Source organism: Ursus maritimus (genome assembly GCF_017311325.1).
Source record: "Ursus maritimus isolate PB19 chromosome X unlocalized genomic scaffold, ASM1731132v1 scaffold_X1, whole genome shotgun sequence".
Classification (NCBI taxonomy): Eukaryota; Metazoa; Chordata; class Mammalia; order Carnivora; family Ursidae; genus Ursus; species Ursus maritimus.
The window spans coordinates 52,589,615-52,607,263 of record NW_024423319.1 but is presented as its reverse complement, the minus strand read 5'-3'; the positions used below and the strand labels follow the sequence as shown (position 1 = coordinate 52,607,263).

The window sequence follows — 17,649 nt, the reverse complement described above, 5'->3', positions numbered from 1 at the left end:
ATGGGTGGTGGGGAGGGCACGTATTGCATGGTGCACTGGGTGTTATATGCAACTAATGAATCATTGAACTTTACATCAAAAACCAGGGATGTACTGTATGGTGACTAACATAATAGAATTAAAAAACATTAAAAAAATATTACCTTTTACCTTGATAATAATAGGGGAGTTAATGGATTATTCAATCCAAGCTTTGTTCCTTGAATCCCCCTTCCAACATACTGCTCTTTAGACCATTTTTTCTTAACATAAACCTGTGGGTTTTTATTTAACTTTTCTTCTTTTCTTGTTCTCAATTGTCTACACACACACACACACACACACACACACACAATGCATGCACTCATGCACATGCACGCATAAGTTATTTATTCTGTTGGACTCCAGATTTCTCTAAGTTTGTTTTATATACTCATTGTAGGAGTGCTGACAACACTGACTCCATCTTTGGCCCTCCTTCTTGTTCATGCCTGTGCAATGACCTCCTTTAGGGATATGTGTTCCAGGCCCTATGGAGGTTAATGTATGCCTTGACTGGAATGCACGAAGCCTTGTTCTAATCCCTAAAAAGCCCCACTTCAGATAACTAGTAGAGATGACTAGCACATGGAAAGCTCCCCTTTATATAACTACTAGACATCCTCTGGTGCACAGATGGCACCACTTTAGGTAACTACCCTGTGACCACACCATCATGCCCCTCCCTCCATAAAAGCTGGGTTTAAGGTCCAGACTTGGCAGAGAATGGCTGTGTACCTCCTGGATCATCTGTCTTGCTGCCAGATCCATCCTGTTGGTAGCGTATCCTGAATAAAACTGTGTAAATGGTATGGGAGTGACTTGCTTCATTTTTCAGTCTTAAAGTGCCTTCTCAGTCTAGAGGGTACATTATTAACTCTCCTCCACCTTCTAACAGTTGGTGAGCCTGCCAGGAGACCAAAAATGAAACAAGCAAAGGTAAGGGGGCTGTGCTGAAGGAAAACCTATTGTCCATACAGGTGAAAGCCTATTGGGCATGCTGGGGGAAAGCCTGTTGCCCATGGGGGAATTCCCAAACTGGCTAGCCACCACTATGTGGGGAGATTTGGCCAGGTCCTTTGAGCATTTTGGACCACTGCATGATTAAGGGGATACCCTGAAAACACCCAAGGGTTTGTTAGATATCCGATCCAAAAAGGTGGGGGGAAATGGAAAAGGGAAAGTGAACATGCTATTATGGCAATAGCTTGGCCATTGATCTAAGCATTATGAGACACCATGGAAAGGGAATTATGAGTAAGGAGAGAATTGGAACAGATGAGGGAGGAAAGCTTGGAAATTGTGTCATGTGGGATAGCAGGGATGCATGGGTGTGAATTGCTTCACATTGAAGTGAAAACTATTATCATAGGACAGTTGGGTCCCTGAGGCATAGGATCCCTGGAATAATAACTCCTCTGATGAGGAGGACATTATCATATAGGAGGAAAATGATTTGCAGGCACACCCTTTGATTCAAAGGCCAAGGCCACTTGGGAGCCTAGAGATGGCCAAGAGGAAGTTCCCTCTGTTCAGAAGATGACTATGAGGGAATGTTCTGTCACTGAATTGGTGGAGCTGGCTAGCCGTTTTGGGCAGGGGGGCTGAGAGGTGGTGACAGCTTGGGTGTTGCTACTATGGAATACTGGGAGAAATGGTATTATGATATATGGGTTTGGGATGTTATAAATGGCTTCAGTCCCTACTCAATCTGCCTTGAAGCTGAGATTATGTGCCACAGGCATGGGCAAGAATCTCAGGTGCTCAGCTCATTTGATTGACTGGATAAATCCTAACGTTAAGATAACTTGGCCTAACAAAGGGGATGTTCCCTCCCTCCCTCTATTATCCTGAATCTCTATGGAAGAACTACAAGAAATTATAATGTGAATTTGGGATGAAACATATTATTTACACCCAGCATTTTGGAGACCCAGAGAAAGAATTATTTTCCTATAATAATAATAATAATATAATATAATATAATAATGCCCCAGGGGTGCTTAATATAGCCTTATTGTTAGAAAAAATCAGGACATCCATTAAGACATATCATTATGTACTGCGCCTATCTAATGCCTTTTTTAGCATTCCATTAGGACTTGAATCCAAAGACCAATTTGCCTTCATATGGAATGGGAGACAATGGACCTTCCAGGCATTGCCCTAAGGGTATGTCCATAACCCCACAATTTGTCACAGAATGGTAGCCAGAGATTTAAAAAAATGGGTATTGCCAGAGGAAATGGTGCTTTACCATTATATAAATGATGTTATGTTAACCCGTGATGATTTATCCTCCCTGTCTCAAGCAGCCATGTCTTTACAGTCAGGCCTACTTAAAGACAGAAGGATGGGAGGTAAACACCGGCAAGATCCAAGCTTTGGGTCAATCAGTAAAGTTCCAGGACATCATCTAGTCAGGTAAAACAAAAATAATGCCGGAGACAGTCATTGCTAAAATACAAGGCTTTCCCAATCCCTGAAATGGTAAAGGGATTACAGGCTTTTGTTTGTTTATTGGGTTATTGGAGACCTTTTATTCTCCTTCTAGCACAGATATTAAGATCTTTATATGCCTTTACTAAAAAAGAGAAGCCAATGGGATCGGGGTGCTAACCAACAAGAAGCTTTTTAAAAGGTAAAAATGGTAGTAAAACAAGTACAGGCCCTGGGGGTATTAATGCCAGATGTAAGTTGTGAATTAAATATAAGTTCATATTGAGAAGGGTTTGGCTGGGTGTTGTGGTAATGACATAACTGGAAACAAATCTCATTAGGACTCTGGTTTCAATTATGGAAGAGAATGGAAGCCAGGTATAGTCCAATCGAGAAACAACCATTCGCTACATATCTTGCACTGCAACAGATGGAAAGACTGACTGCTGACCTGCCTGTGATGATATGAACAACTCTACTGGTTGGCGGATGGATTAAGGACATATTCAGCAAGCAAAGAGAGCCTGTGCCCAGGTAAGCACCTTATACAGATGGCATGCTTACCTACAGCAAAGGACCAGTTACAGTATCAGCCTACTATTTCATGAACTACACTCATTACTGGGGCAAGCCACCTATGTTGACCCAGCCTAACTTCCAGAAGTTGCCAACATTATGCCTCCCTCCCCCAAGTAAAGAAAGGGGTAGTCTAACCTCTAGCAGAAGCATGGTACACTGATGGCAGTTGCAAGGGAAACCACCTATTTGGCATTCCTCTGCTATCCAAACTTTGGTTTGAGTAGGCAGAACTAAGAGCAGTATGCATTTTGTTGATGCAAGAACCCATGCTCATTGATTTGGCCATTGACAGCTGGGCAGTATAGAAAGGGTTAACAACGTGGCTGTTCCAATGGCACAAAGAATGCTTGGCTATATTAAGTAGACCCCTGTGGGGAGTGGAACTATGGAAAGATATTTGGGAAGTATGCACTAAAAGATGTAAGCATCTGATTCTGGCATGTGTCTGCTCAACTTCACATCCATATACCAGGCAATCATGAGGCAGGATCTCTAGCCCAGGCATGAGCCCTTCTGCTGTGCTTGTCCTATGTAGCAATTTGGGTCCACTGTAAATCAGGACACCAAGGTCCCAAAACTACTTGGGAAATAATAAAAAGATGACATCACCCTTTGAAATAGTCTGATATAAAAAAATTAAAAACAAGGGCGCCTGGGTGGCTCAGTCAGTTAAGCATCCAACTCTTGATTTCGGCTCAGGTCATGTCGAGCCCCATGTCAGTCTCCATGCTCAGTGGGAAGTCTGCTTGGGATTCTCTCTCTCCCTCATTCTGCCCCTCCCCCATCTAAAATAAATAAATAAATCTTTGAAAAAATAAAAATAATAAAAAATAAAATAAAATAAACTACTCCAATCTACAAACACTGACAAGGACTGCCTACAATGCCACCTCAGGCAATGGCCATTACACCATACCTTAGGACATATTGGGCAGACTACATACATACTGTTTCTTGTTGGAAAACATTACACAGGCCCATTGCCAGTATCAAAAGGGCACAAATATGTGCTGAACTGTGTGGATACTTCCACAGACTTATATAAGTCTTTGTAGAAAAGCCAACCAGGCTGCAATTATAAAGGGATTAATGGAACCTGGGAAGATGGCCAAGTAGGAGGATCCTAAGATCACCTAATTCCATGGATACACCTAGATAATAGCCGCATGAGTGTCACTAACCCAGAAAATGAATGGAACACTAGCAGAACAGACTTTTCACAGTTAATTGTAGAGAGGAGGCCACACCAAAAATGGTAGGAAGTGCAGAGTCCCAGTCTAGAACCAAACTAACCAGTGAGGCTAATCACAAATGGGAGGGACTCCACAAATACAGAGAAGGGAAAGGAATAGACCCCACACATGCACCCCAGACAGGGGGATGTGCACTGGAAACACGAGTTCTCGTGACATTTGGCTTTGAAAACCAGAGGGGCTTACCGTAGTGAGTTTTTACATTCTGTGGGGCTTAACACTGAGAACTTTAAAAATCAATGTCTCAGCTATGGGAGAGCTGGAAGATAACTGGAAACAGTCTTTGCTCTTAAGGAGCCAGCATTAAAAAAACAACCCCACCAAGATACAGCATAGAAGCAGCAGTTTGATAATTTCCTGTGGTATACAAAAGATTTATTTACTAATCTAAGAATGTATATGAAAATGGTAGGAATCTTCAAGAGACTTCTCCAAGAACAAAAAAGCTGGCTGGTGCCATTCCATTCCCCCTTCAGACTAGATAGCCAGAAACCTGTGGGAACCACCAGGAACACTCTCAACAGAACTTGCTAACACTGTGTGCCCCACCCCAATGTTCTCCTGTGGACTTGCCCCATCCAACCTGCCCAGGACTCTCTCCAAAGCAGCTCCAGCCAAGCTTCGTCTTGCAAGCAGCCACTTGTAAGCTAGTGGTGATAGCACTGCACACCTTAGCCCTGCATTTTCTTGTGGACTGCCCCATCTTATCTGCCCCACTTGGCAAGAATCCCACCAAAGTGGTTCCTGGCACATTTTATTCTGCAAGCGGCCCCAATAGTGACAAGCACCACTCCAAAGAGACTCCTGCCCTACAAGGAGGGGAAGATAACCACACATAACAGTTCCACTACATCCAAGCATGGGGCTGGAGGCAGACATCTGCTCTGGCTGCCAGTCCTGCCCACCAACAAAAAATATGATAGGGGACAGCACAAGGAGAGTGTCCTGTAGTTTGGGGTCACTGCAACTACAACAGATAGACTGGGGGCAGACATCTGCTCTGAATGTAGTCCCTGACCACCAATGAAAACCTCTCAGGGGACAATGCAGGGAAAGCACCCTGTAATATGGTGCAACCACAGCCCCAGCAAATGGGCTGAGGACAGGCATCTAGTCTGACCCAACTATAAGACCAAGGAGGCCCAGAATGGCCCTTTAACAGCACAGGGACCAAACTCTGCCCACAAAAGTCAAAGAGGACCATTTTAGCCAACTGGTCTAGAAGCAAATACGGCTCAGCCACAACCATAAGGTGCACATAACACACATAGGAGACACTCTTGAAGCACCAGGTTGTGATGAACAGGAGGCATTATACTACAAAGCGCCACAGGACCTCCTCTTCACAAGGCCACTACTTTAAGAGCAAGAAAAATAGCTGACTTTCTGAATACATAGAAATAAACACAGAGATTTAGACAAAATGAGGAGACAGAGGAATATGTTTCAAATAAAAGAACAGGACAAAATCATAGCAAAGAGGCTAAACAATAAAAATATACCTGATAGATAATTCCAAATAATGATCATGAAGATATTTACTGGACTTGAGAAAAGAGTGGAGGATCTCAGTGAGACATTCAACAAAGATATAGAAAATTTTTAAAAAGAACCAATCAGAAATGAAGACCAAAATAACTGAAATTAAAAATACACTAGAGGGAATAAATAGTAGACTAGAGGAAGCAGAAGAATGGATCAGCAGTGTGGAAGACAGGGTAATGAAAAGCAACCAAGCAGAACAGCAACATCTTTGAGCATAATAATATTCACATTTTAGGGATCCCAGAAGGAAAAGAGAGAGAAAGGTGGGCAGAAAATTTATTTGAAGAAATAATAGCTAAAAACTTCCCTAATCTAGGGTAGGAGACAGGTACCCAGATCTGGAAGGCAGAGAGCCCCCAACAAAATCAAATCAAGGAGGTCCACGGAAAGATACATAATAACTTAAGTGGCAAAAAACAGCGATAAAGAGAGAATTTTAAAAGCAAGAAAAGAAAAAGTTACACAAGGGAAACCCCATAAAGTTAACAGCTGTTTTTTCAGCAGAAACTTTGCAAGACAGAGGAAGTGGCATGATATATTAAAAGTGCTCAAAGGGAAAAAACAAACAAACAAACAAACAAACAAACTACAGCCAAGAGTCCTTTATCCAGCAAGGCTATCAGTCAGAATAGGAGAGAGAGAGTTTCCCAGACCAATGAAAGTTAAAGGACTCATCACCACTAAATCAGCCTTAGAAGAAATGTTAAAGGGAATTCCTTGAATTGAGAGAAAAGGCCCTAATCAGTAGTAAAAACAATTAGGAAGGGGAAAAAAAATTCACAGGTACACCAAATACAATACAAGTAATAATCACGTTTAAAACCAGCAAGAAATAAAAGCACAATAAAATCAATTATATCTATAAACATCAAAGTATTCACAAAATAAAAGGATGTAAAGCATGACATCATATACATAAAACATGGGGAGAGGAGTAAAAATTTATTGCTTTTAGAATGGGTTCAAACTTAAGTGACCAACAACCTAATAAAGACTGCTATTGCATAGAATGTTATATATAAACCTAATGGTAACCACAAATCAAAAACCTGTAATATATCCACAAAAAAATGAATAAAACAGAACCCAAGTGCATCACTAAATAAAGCCATCAAACCTCAAGGGAAAAGGGGAAGAGAAGGAAGAGAAGAATTTTAAAAATAAGAAATAAAACAAGTAACGAAATGGCAATAAGTACATACTTATCAATAATCACTTTCTATGTAAATGTGTTCATTACACTTTCAATGTAAATGTGCTCCAATCAAAACACAGAGGGTGACTGAATGGATAAAACAGCAGGACCCATCTATATGCTGCTTACAATAGACTCACTTCAGACCTAAAGAGACCCTCAGATTGAAAGTGAAGGGATTAAAAAAAAAATTTACCATGCAAATGAAAGCCAAAGTAAAGTGGAGGTAGCAATAGTTACATCTGACAAAATAGACTTTAAAACAGAGATTGTAATAAGGGACAAAGAAGACACTACATAGTGATAAAGGGAACAGTCCAACATGAAGATATAACAATTGTAAATATTTATGCACCCATCATGGGAGTACCCAAATACATAAAGCAACTATTAAAATAACTTAAAGGAAGAAACTATTAATAATACAAAAATAGTAGGAAGTTCTAACACCCACTTACATCAATGGATAGATCATCCAGACACAAAATCAAGAAGGAAACAATGGCTTTTAATGACACATTGGACCAGAGATCTAACAGATATATTCAGAACATTCCACTTGAAACAGCAGAATGAATTTTTTTTTAAGTGCACATGGAATATTCTCCAGAATGAACCACATGTTAGGCCACAAAACAAGTCTCAACAAATTTAAAAAAAATGAAATGATATCATGCATCTTTTCAGACCACAACAGTATAAAACCAGAAATCAATCACAAGAAAGTATCTGGAAAAAAACACAAATATACGGAGGTTAAATAACATGCTACTAAACAATGAGTAGGTCAATGAGGAAATCAAAAAGGAATTTTTTTAAAAATGGAGACAAATGAAAATGGAAATAAAATGGTACAAAATCCTGGCAATGCAGAAAAAGCTGTTCTAAGAGGAAAGATTATAGCCATACAGGCCTACTTCAAGAAGCAAGAAAAAATCTCAAATAAACACCCTAACCTTACACCTAAAGGAGCTGGAAAAAGAACAACAAATGAAGACTTAATCCAACAGAAGAAGGGAAATAATAAAGATGAGAACAGAAATAAATGAAATAGAGACTAAAAAGACAATATAACAGATCAATGAAACCAGCAGCTGGTTCTTTGAAAAGAAAACATCAAACAAATTTATAACCCTTAGCCAGACTCATAAAAAAAAGTAATCAAAAAGGACTCAAATAAATAAAACCAGAAATGAAAGAGGAGAAATAACAATCAACACCACATAAATACAAAGGGGTATAATAGAATATTAGGGATAATTATATGCCAAAAAATTGACAACATAGAAGAAATGGATAAATTCCTAGAAACATATGACACTCCAAAACTGATTCAGGAAGATATCGATAGTTTGCCCAGAATAATTACTAGCAACAAAATCAAATCAGTAATCAAAAACTCCCAAAAAATGAAAGTCCAGGGCCAGATGGCTTCACGGATGAATTCTACCAAACATTTAAAGAGAAGTGAATACCTGTTCTCAAAATAGTCCAAAAGATAGAAGAGGAAGGAAAGTTTTCAAATTGATTCTACAAAGCCAGCCAGCATTACCCTGCTACCCAAACCAGATAAAGACACTACAAAAAAAAGAAGAAAGAAGAAAAAAAAAAAGAGAACTACAAGGCAATATCTCTGATGAACATAGATGGAAAAATCCTCAACAAAATATTAGCAAACTGAATCCAACAATACATTACAAAAATCATTCAGTCAAGTGGGATATATTCCAGGGATGCAAGGGTGGTTTAATATTAGCAAGTCAATGTGACATATCTCATTAACAAGAGAAAGGATAAAGCCAATATGACCATTTCAATAGATGCATTAAAAACTTTTGACAAAGCGCAACATCCATTCATGATAAAAACTCTCAACAAATTAGGTTTAGAGGGAACACACCTCAACATAATAAAGGCCATATATGAAAAAATCACAGCTAACATCATATTCAATGGTGAAAAACTGAGAGCTTTTCCTCTAAGATGAGAACAAGACAGAGATGTCCAGTATCATCACTTTTTTCAACATAGTACTGGGGGTGCTAGCCACAGCAATGAGACAAGTTTCACAATTTGCAGATATCATGGTACTATATATAACAAACCCTAAGGATTCCACTGAACTACTAGAACCGATAAATGAATTCATGATTTTGTCATGATACAAAATCAATGTACAGAAACATGTTGTATTTATGTTCACTAATAATGAAGGAGCAGAAAGAGAAATTAAGAAACCAACCCCATTTCCAATTGCACAAAAAATAATATAATACCTAGGAATAAATAACCAAAGAGGTGATGGATCTGAAATCCAAAATTTATAAAACACTGATGAAAGAAATTGAAGATGACACAAACAAATGGAAAGATATTCCATGATCATTCATTAGGAAAACCAATATCGGTAAAATGTCCATACTACTCAAAGCAATCTACAGAGTCACTGCTTTCTCTATTAAAATACCAGTAACAGTTTTCTCAGAACTAGAACAAATAATGCCAAAATTTGTATGGAACCACAAAAGACCCCAATAGGGAAAGTAATCTTGGAAAAGAACAAAGCTGAAGGTAACACAATCACAGATTTCAAGATATACTACAAAGCTGTAATAATCAAAACAGTATGGTCCTGGCACAAAAATAGACACAGAAGTCAATGGAACAGAATAGAGAGCCCAGAAACAAACCCACAGTTATATGGTCAATGAGTCTATGACAAAGTAGGCAAGAATATACAATGGGAAAGAGAGTTTTTTCAATAAATGGTGTCGGGAAATTTGAACAGCTAAATGCAAAAGAATGAAACTGGATCACTTTCTTACACCATATAGAAAAAAAAAACTCAAAGTGAATTAAAGACCTAAATATAAGACCTGAAACCCTAAAACTCTAGAAGAAAAGACATACAGTAATCTCTTTGACATCATCTGTAGAAACACTTTTCTAGATACATCCACTTGGCAAGGAAAACAAAAGCAAAATTAAACTATTGGGACTAAATAAATAAATAAATAGCTTTGCACAGTGAAGGAAACCTAGAAACTTAGAATTCTCATTCATTACTAGTGGGAATGAGAAATGGTACGTCCACCCTGATAAACACTTTGGTAGCTTCTTAAATTGTTAAGCATATGCTTATCATATGATCCAGACATTGTACTTCTAGGTAATTGCACAAGAGAAGAAGAAACACATGTCCATATTGAGACCTTATGTGAATATCCATAACAACATTATTCATAATATCAACATAATGGAAGCAGCCTAGCGTCCATCGATAGGAAATGAATAATGGATAAAAAGCTGAGTTACGTCCATACAATGTCAGTGGTAACATGCAGTAACACAAACGAATCTTAAAAGTATTAAGCTAAGTGACAAAAACCAGACACAAAAGACTGCATACTGTATGATTCCATTTATATGAGATTCTAAAAAAGGCAAAATTATAGGGACAAAAAACAGACCATAGTTTCCATGGTCTGGGCATTCATAGAGTGAATTTACTACAATGGAGCATAAGGGAACTTTCTGGAATGATGGAAATAGTCTATAATTTGAGTAGGATGTTGATTACATCATTGACTATATGCATTTATCAAAACTCATCGAACTGTATACTTAAAAAGGGCAATTTAATTTTATAAAAGTTATGCCTCAAAAACTAAAAAAAAAAACAACTTTGAAGTATCTATTCTCTTGCTATCTGAAATAATTTGTTTAAAAAAATTAGAATCATAGTCCTTATAATGCTAAAGAATGTGCAGTGGAATAGGTCTGTGACAATTAGCCTTGTAATTAAGAGACTTTTATTCCTCTCATTACCTAGTAATAAGTCAGGTAATCAAGGAGGCACCTCCAGTTTCTAGTCAGGATATTTGGTAAGCAATGAGCAGGTCCACTGCAGGCTTCATGACCCAGTAAGAAAGAGAGCAAGGAAACTTGTAGTTCTTGGGTGGAATGAAATTAACTTGTATCAGTAATATCAGTGTTTCTTACAAATGTGGGTTGAGGTTATGAGTAGATTATAAATCAATTTAGTAGATCTTTTTTTATTTTTAAATAACATTTAAAAAATATAAAATATAGGTGTATATCTCAAGTAATAATGGTAAGTATCCCTTTTTTTTTTAAAGATTTCATTTATTTATTTGACAGAGAGAGAGACAGCCAGTGAGAGAGGGAACACAAGCAGGGGGAGTGGGAGAGGAAGAAGCAGGCTCCCACCAGAGGAGCCCGATGCGGGGCTCAATTCCAGGACCCTGGGATCACGTCCTGAGCCGAAGGCAGACGCTTAACCACTGAGCCACCCAAGTGCCCCAATAATGGTAAGTATTCCTTTGTGGAACTCTAAGTTTGTGTGAATGTGTGTTTGTATTTAATGATTCGAGATATAACATATATTTATTATTATAGATTTCAATAAAAAACTTGCAAGTTTGAATTCCAGTAAGTTATATGTCAATAGATCTTTTAGTTTTGATATGGTTGCTCCCAAATGTAATGGGATGAAAGGCAGAGTCTGTGTTTCAGACTCCTCTGATGTGGCCAGGTCCTTATTCTGCATGACCATCATATATATGGTGTGCTTCTATGAAGCAGTAGTAAGGAAAGGGAGACTTGTATCCACCAACTCATTTGTATCCTAGTTGAGCCTAGCTCACTAGGATCCAGTAAGTGCTTTGTACTCCAGCAGCCCAGAGATTTTCTTCCTAAACAAGTGTTGGTCAGAACCCAGAGCTAATAAGATTACAGGACTAACTTAAGGAGAAAATGGCCAACTGCATGATATGGTATGAAAAACACCAGGTTAAACATTATACCCTCTCAAAAGTCTTCTTTGGAAATCCAATTATTTCTTGGAGAATACTCAGAGTACTTGATATATAGTACTTCTTTATTGATAATCATTAGTATATATGATGCTTTCTTTTTCTGGAATAGAAGAGCAGTAAGTGTAGGAGGAAGGCACTTGATAGCCAAAAGAAAAGAGAAATAAAAAGTCTAACAAATATTTTAAAAGGTAAGAGGTGGGTGGTGGATGGGTTCAATAGGTGATAGGGATTAAGGAGAGCACTTGTGATGAGCACCAGGGAATGTATGTACATGTTGAATCACTATATTGTACACCTGAAACTAATATTATACTATATGTTAACTACATGGACTTTAAATAAAAACTTAAAAATTAAGGCATAAAAGGTTATTGAAAATCAGGCAGTATGGCTAATAAGATATATAAAATAAAATTTTCCTACCCTTCTTTCAAAAAAAAATGACAAGATAGGCTGTGTCAAAAGTCAGTATGGGGGTGCCTGGGTGGCTCAGTCGTTAAGCGTCTGCATTCGGCTCAAGGCGTGATCCCGGCGCTCTGGGATCGAGCCCCACATTAGGCTCCTCCGCTGGGAGCCTGCTTCTTCCTCTCCCACTCCCCCTGCCTGTGTTCCCTCTCTCGCTGGCTGTCTCTGTCAAATAAATAAATAAAATCTTTAAAAAAAAAGTCAGTATGACATAATTTATATTTTTATCCAGAGCCAGTTGTAGAGGTTGTTCAATTTATTTTCCTGATGACCTAGTGACTTTTGCTTTGGCTCATAGTCATACTAACTAGCTATATTAAAACAAAAATATCTGCTTTGAATTCTATGAGGAATGGGGCAAGAGTAGAGTACCCATGCACCTCCATCCAACCTCCATCTCACTCATTCACCTGCGAATCACTCTGAACCACCTATAACATAAAGATGTGTGTGTGTGTGTGTGTGTGTAGGAAAAGGAACACATTCTCATCATAGGAGAAGGATGGACTTTCTAATGGTTAAACACTGAGTTGGGTCAAAATTGTCTGGTGGACACCACAATATGTATTAGCACATCATGCTCTTTCACGCTCTTCTTTGAGATAAGTGAAACCATTACACTGGCATGGAATAAGAATTGTTTAAACTTCAAAGCATCCAGCCACATCTTTTGGCAGACAGTGGGAAGCATGCTGCCCCACAAGACCAAGAAAATCCAGGCTGCCCTGAACCACCTCAAGGTGTTTGCTGGGATACTGCCACTCTATGACAATAAAAAGTGGATAGTGGTTCCTGCTGCCCTCAAGGTTGTGTGTCTGAAACCTACAGAAAAGTTTGCTTATCTGTGCTACCTGGCTCATGAGGTTGCCTGGAAGCACCAGGCAGTAATAGCCACTCTGGAGGAGAAGAGGAAAGAGAAGGCCAAGAGCCATTACTAGAAGAAAAAGCAGCTCATGAGGCTATGGAAACAGTCCAAAAAGAATGTGAAGAAAATTGAGAAGTACAGAAGTCCTCAAGACCCATGGACTCCTGGTCTGAGCCTGATAAAATTGACTGTTTATTCAAAAAAAAGAAAGGAAGAAAGAAAGAAAGAAAGAGAGAAAGAAAGAAAGAAAGAAAGATCTAACAAACAAAAACCTTGACTATTTCTAGCTTATCTTATTATAATGACACTGATTCAATTTATGAAACTTTATATTATTGCACTGGGTTGATGCTCATCTCCTGTATTATAAGTAAAGCATTTTGATAATGTGTGCTTCTGGGTGCACCTATCTCTAAATGACTTCAAGATGACCAATTTCACTGACCCCATGGTATTAAGCTACCTAAGAGACAGCAATTGGTTTTCCTGAAGTGTAAGCTCCTTTAGGGCAAGAAGTAGATCTAATTCCTTTCTGAATGCTCAGTGCCCAGTGTAGTGTCTGGCACAATGGAAGGGAGCAAGAAATGTTTTTGAACTAACTGTTTTAACTGTTTTATGTGAGCTTACAGAGAATAAAGAGGGATAAAAGGGAATAATAATATCTAAAAAATGAGTTATGTCTAGAGTAGATTTTAGTGAAAAACTGTTAGGGAAAAGAGGACTGTTTTAATTCTTAAGCCAAAACAAACAAACAAACAAACAAACAAACAACGAAAACAAAAACAGAAAAGAGAGAGAGAAGGAGGAGTATGAATGGTTAATTTATTTCATCAGTACCAACTGAAGTGTGCTGTTTTTCAGGAGGCTCTGGAACAAGACGTTGAAAAGGAAAATGCACTTGCAGTATAAAGCAAATGCCAGGGTCATTGAAATGAGCTGCCCCCTCATCAGGTGGCAGGGCCAGAGAGCACTGGGGTTGAGGACTGCTGGCAGTGACAGAAGGGACACAGGCTACTGTTGTTTCTTTATTGTGATGCTGGATGATTCATTCATGCTGTAAATGCAGAAAGCGGGCTAGGAGAAAGGAGGTGTGTGTGTGTGTGTGTGTGTGTGTGTGTGTGTGTGTGTAGCATAAAGCCAAGACCATCCACAAACTGATTTAATATTGATGTGTAATACTTTTCTCCAAACATTCATAAAGGCAGCTTGGTTCCTTTACCTTTCCTTCAAAGATAAACAAATAGACAAAATTTGCAACAGTTTCCCCCATAACCTACAAAATGAGTAACTATGCCTGGACTTGAGGCTTTCGAGTTGTTTTGCAAAGTGATTGCTCAAAAAGATGAATTCTCACTGTGAGGCTGCAGGCGAATGTGGTCTTGAATTCCTAATGAGACTACACTGCAGTCGCTTTTCAGGCAAAACCTGCCATGTACGCAGAATGAGGATCTTCTGAACAAAAGATTCACAACAGTTGTGTTTTGGTTTCAAAAAGGAAAGAAAACTATTATTATTACAGAATCCTAACAGAAACAGAAGAGGAAAGGAATCTACCCATAGATGAAGGTAATAGTAGGCAATAAATGAGAATAAAGCAAAGTTACATCAAATTGGGCGAGTACTTACAACATCAGACCTCATCAGCTGGGGAAGCCCCGTGGGGAGAGCCAGGCTGGAGTCCCAATTGAGAGGCCTGGGGGGAGCGTCCTCCCCTCAGGTGAGACTTCCCACTGACCATCCCCATAAGGGCCAAATAGCAAGGTTTCAAATTAAACATTTGTTCATCGATGTGCAGTTTGGAGAGAGCTGCAGTTCCATGTTATCATGTTTCTATATTTTCAAGGAGCCTGGGCTATATGTGCCCTCCTCCCCTCCTGGATTCTCTTCTGGGGGACAGCCCAGCCTGGAGCAGGAGGCAATATGAGACAAGATTTGTAGCTCTTGTGTCCAGAACAGAAGGGCCAGTTCTGATCTGGAGGCCAGATAATATATTTCAGACAAAGAGACTCCCAAGGTTATTCACACAGCACAAGGCTCACAAACAATATTCCTTAGCCTGCCTGTGTACATGCAGTTCTGGGTGGTCAGTTATACGGGACAAACCACAAAATCACCTATCCATACAGAATAGAAGATCAGCACCATTTTTTGTTCAAGTTTCCTACAGAAAAGCCATTGAAGGTGAGGGGAAAAAAAACAGTCAATGTAGATGCTTTAGAAATCAATTAACTCTTTCAGGTCCCAGAAAGCCTTAAAGCCTAGTATGTAACAATAGTGGTAATATTTTTGGCATACTAATGAAGTGGCAGGCACTTTTGAAAGGGTTCAACATAGTTTCTTTAAATCATCATAACTATCAGTAAGTTTCTAAACAGACAACAAAATTTAGGTAATTTGACTCCAAAGCTCTGGGTCTAAAGCCCTGTGTATACTGCCAGATATATAAGCCTTGGGTTCAGACAGCTCTGGATTAAACTGCAACCTTTGTCAATTCCCAGCCTTGTTATTCTAGGTGCATAATTTTATTGAGCTGCATTTCCTCATCTGTAAAAGAAGGCAAACAATGCGTGGATCGCAGAATCGTCATAAGGTTTAAGTGAAATAAGCCTCACGCCTTGCATTTTGCACAGTGTCTAACACCTAGTAGTACCTCTACACATGGTAACAATTATAAGTAACTGAATGATATTGATTATATATTTATTACACAAATATTTATTGAACATCTGCATAGAGAATGGTGATACGGTCGTATTGATAGGCCAAATCAGAAAAGGCCTTGTCCATTTTTCTCTCAAAGGAGAATCTCATGAATATATTTACTTTCTTAAAGGATAATTCTGTAGCACACTACATAGAGACTGACCTTTGAAGTCAAGAAAATCAGAATACTGCAGCAATAGTCCAGGGGAGAAATAAGGACTTAATGTAAGAGAGTAGCAATATGATAGAGATGAGAAAATAGATATGAATTTTTAAAACTGATAGTGCCGAAATGACTTAAGAATTGCTTAGATATGTGGGGTAAGAGAGATGGAACTGACAAGGATATCATCCAGATTTCTGGCTTGAACAGATAGTGGAATAATTGTTTTCATTGACTGAAGTAGGGAACACAGGAAGAGGAGTAGGTTTGTAAAGGAATAGCTTTACTTGGGTAAACATGAAAGTTATATTTTGGACATGTTGAAATGGAGTTATTTGTGGGACATCTGGAAAACAATGTCCAATGAAGAATCGAAAATTGTTGAAAATTGAAAATTAAAATTAGACAATTGAAAATTAAAAATAGTTTGTTGCTCTGGAAAAAATTATGGCCTAGAGAAATAGATTTGGGATTTGTCAGCACACAGGTTGAAATATTAGATGTGACTGGAACCAAACTAAGGACCACATTTTTAGACAAGTAGGCTGAAGGCAAAATCCTGGAATACACCCATAGGTAAGAGGTAGGAAGGGAAAGGAAGAGAAGGTGACAAAAATACCAAAAAACAATCAGGGAGGTCAGAGATATTAAAGGACGAAAATGCATAAATCGTTGGAAGGGAGAATTTTAAAATGGTCAGAGAAAACCACAGTGTCAAATGTTGCAGGTTTTTTTTTTAATATTTTATTTATTTATTTGACAGAGATAGAGACAGCCAGCGAGAGAGGGAACACAAGCAGGGGGAATGGGAGAGGAAGAAGCAGGCTCCCAGCAGAAGAGCCTGACGTGGGGCTCGATCCCAGAACTTCGGGATCACGCCCTGAGCCAAAGGCAGACGCTTAACGACTGAGCCACCCAGGCGCCCCAAATGTTGCAGTTTTAAAATAAGAATTATAAGGTGGTCATTGGATCTGGGAACATGGATGTGCTAAATATCTTCTGTAGACCTCTCTGGAGCCACGATTCACCCTTCTCCACTGCACTCTAATCTGTGCCTGGGAAATTGATGTGTATGAACCTCATTAATGGACTTTGATTTAGGTTCAAATATTAGGGAGTGGTTGCAGGAGATCTGAAGGAAGTAAGAGAGTGAGGTTTGGATATTTATTCACCTTACTTCCTCCCTGTAGTCCTCATATACTAGATTTTTCCATGACAGAAAAATGATGGAAAGTCACAGCTTCTACCCAGTATCTACCTCTAGACAGTCTTCTCCATTTCCAGGTTTTAGGAGCTGCTTCCTTCTCTTGCTCCTTTAGGCTGAAGGGCAGTAAAGTGATCCCACTGTTTCTAGCACAGTTGTCTCCTTGCACCCAGCCCACATCTTTATAAATAATCGCTTAATTGCATTATCATTAAATTATCAAATTTTAAGATGCCATCTCTTTCCTGCTGGGGTCCTGACTGATATATTGGAAATGGATGGTGCAGATTTGATGTAGTAGTGGGTACAAAAGCTAGACTAGCATTTGTAAACCAAATGAAAGGTGAAGAAATGTAAATTGTCAGTATATATATATATATAT

The 17,649-nt window shown here is 38.8% G+C and overlaps 1 pseudogene; it reads left to right on the top strand.

Moving 5' to 3' along the window:
* Window positions 1-2,665: 2,665 nt before the first annotated feature.
* LOC103672007 lies at window positions 2,666-13,370 on the top strand (annotated as a pseudogene).
* Window positions 13,371-17,649: the final 4,279 nt, after the last annotated feature.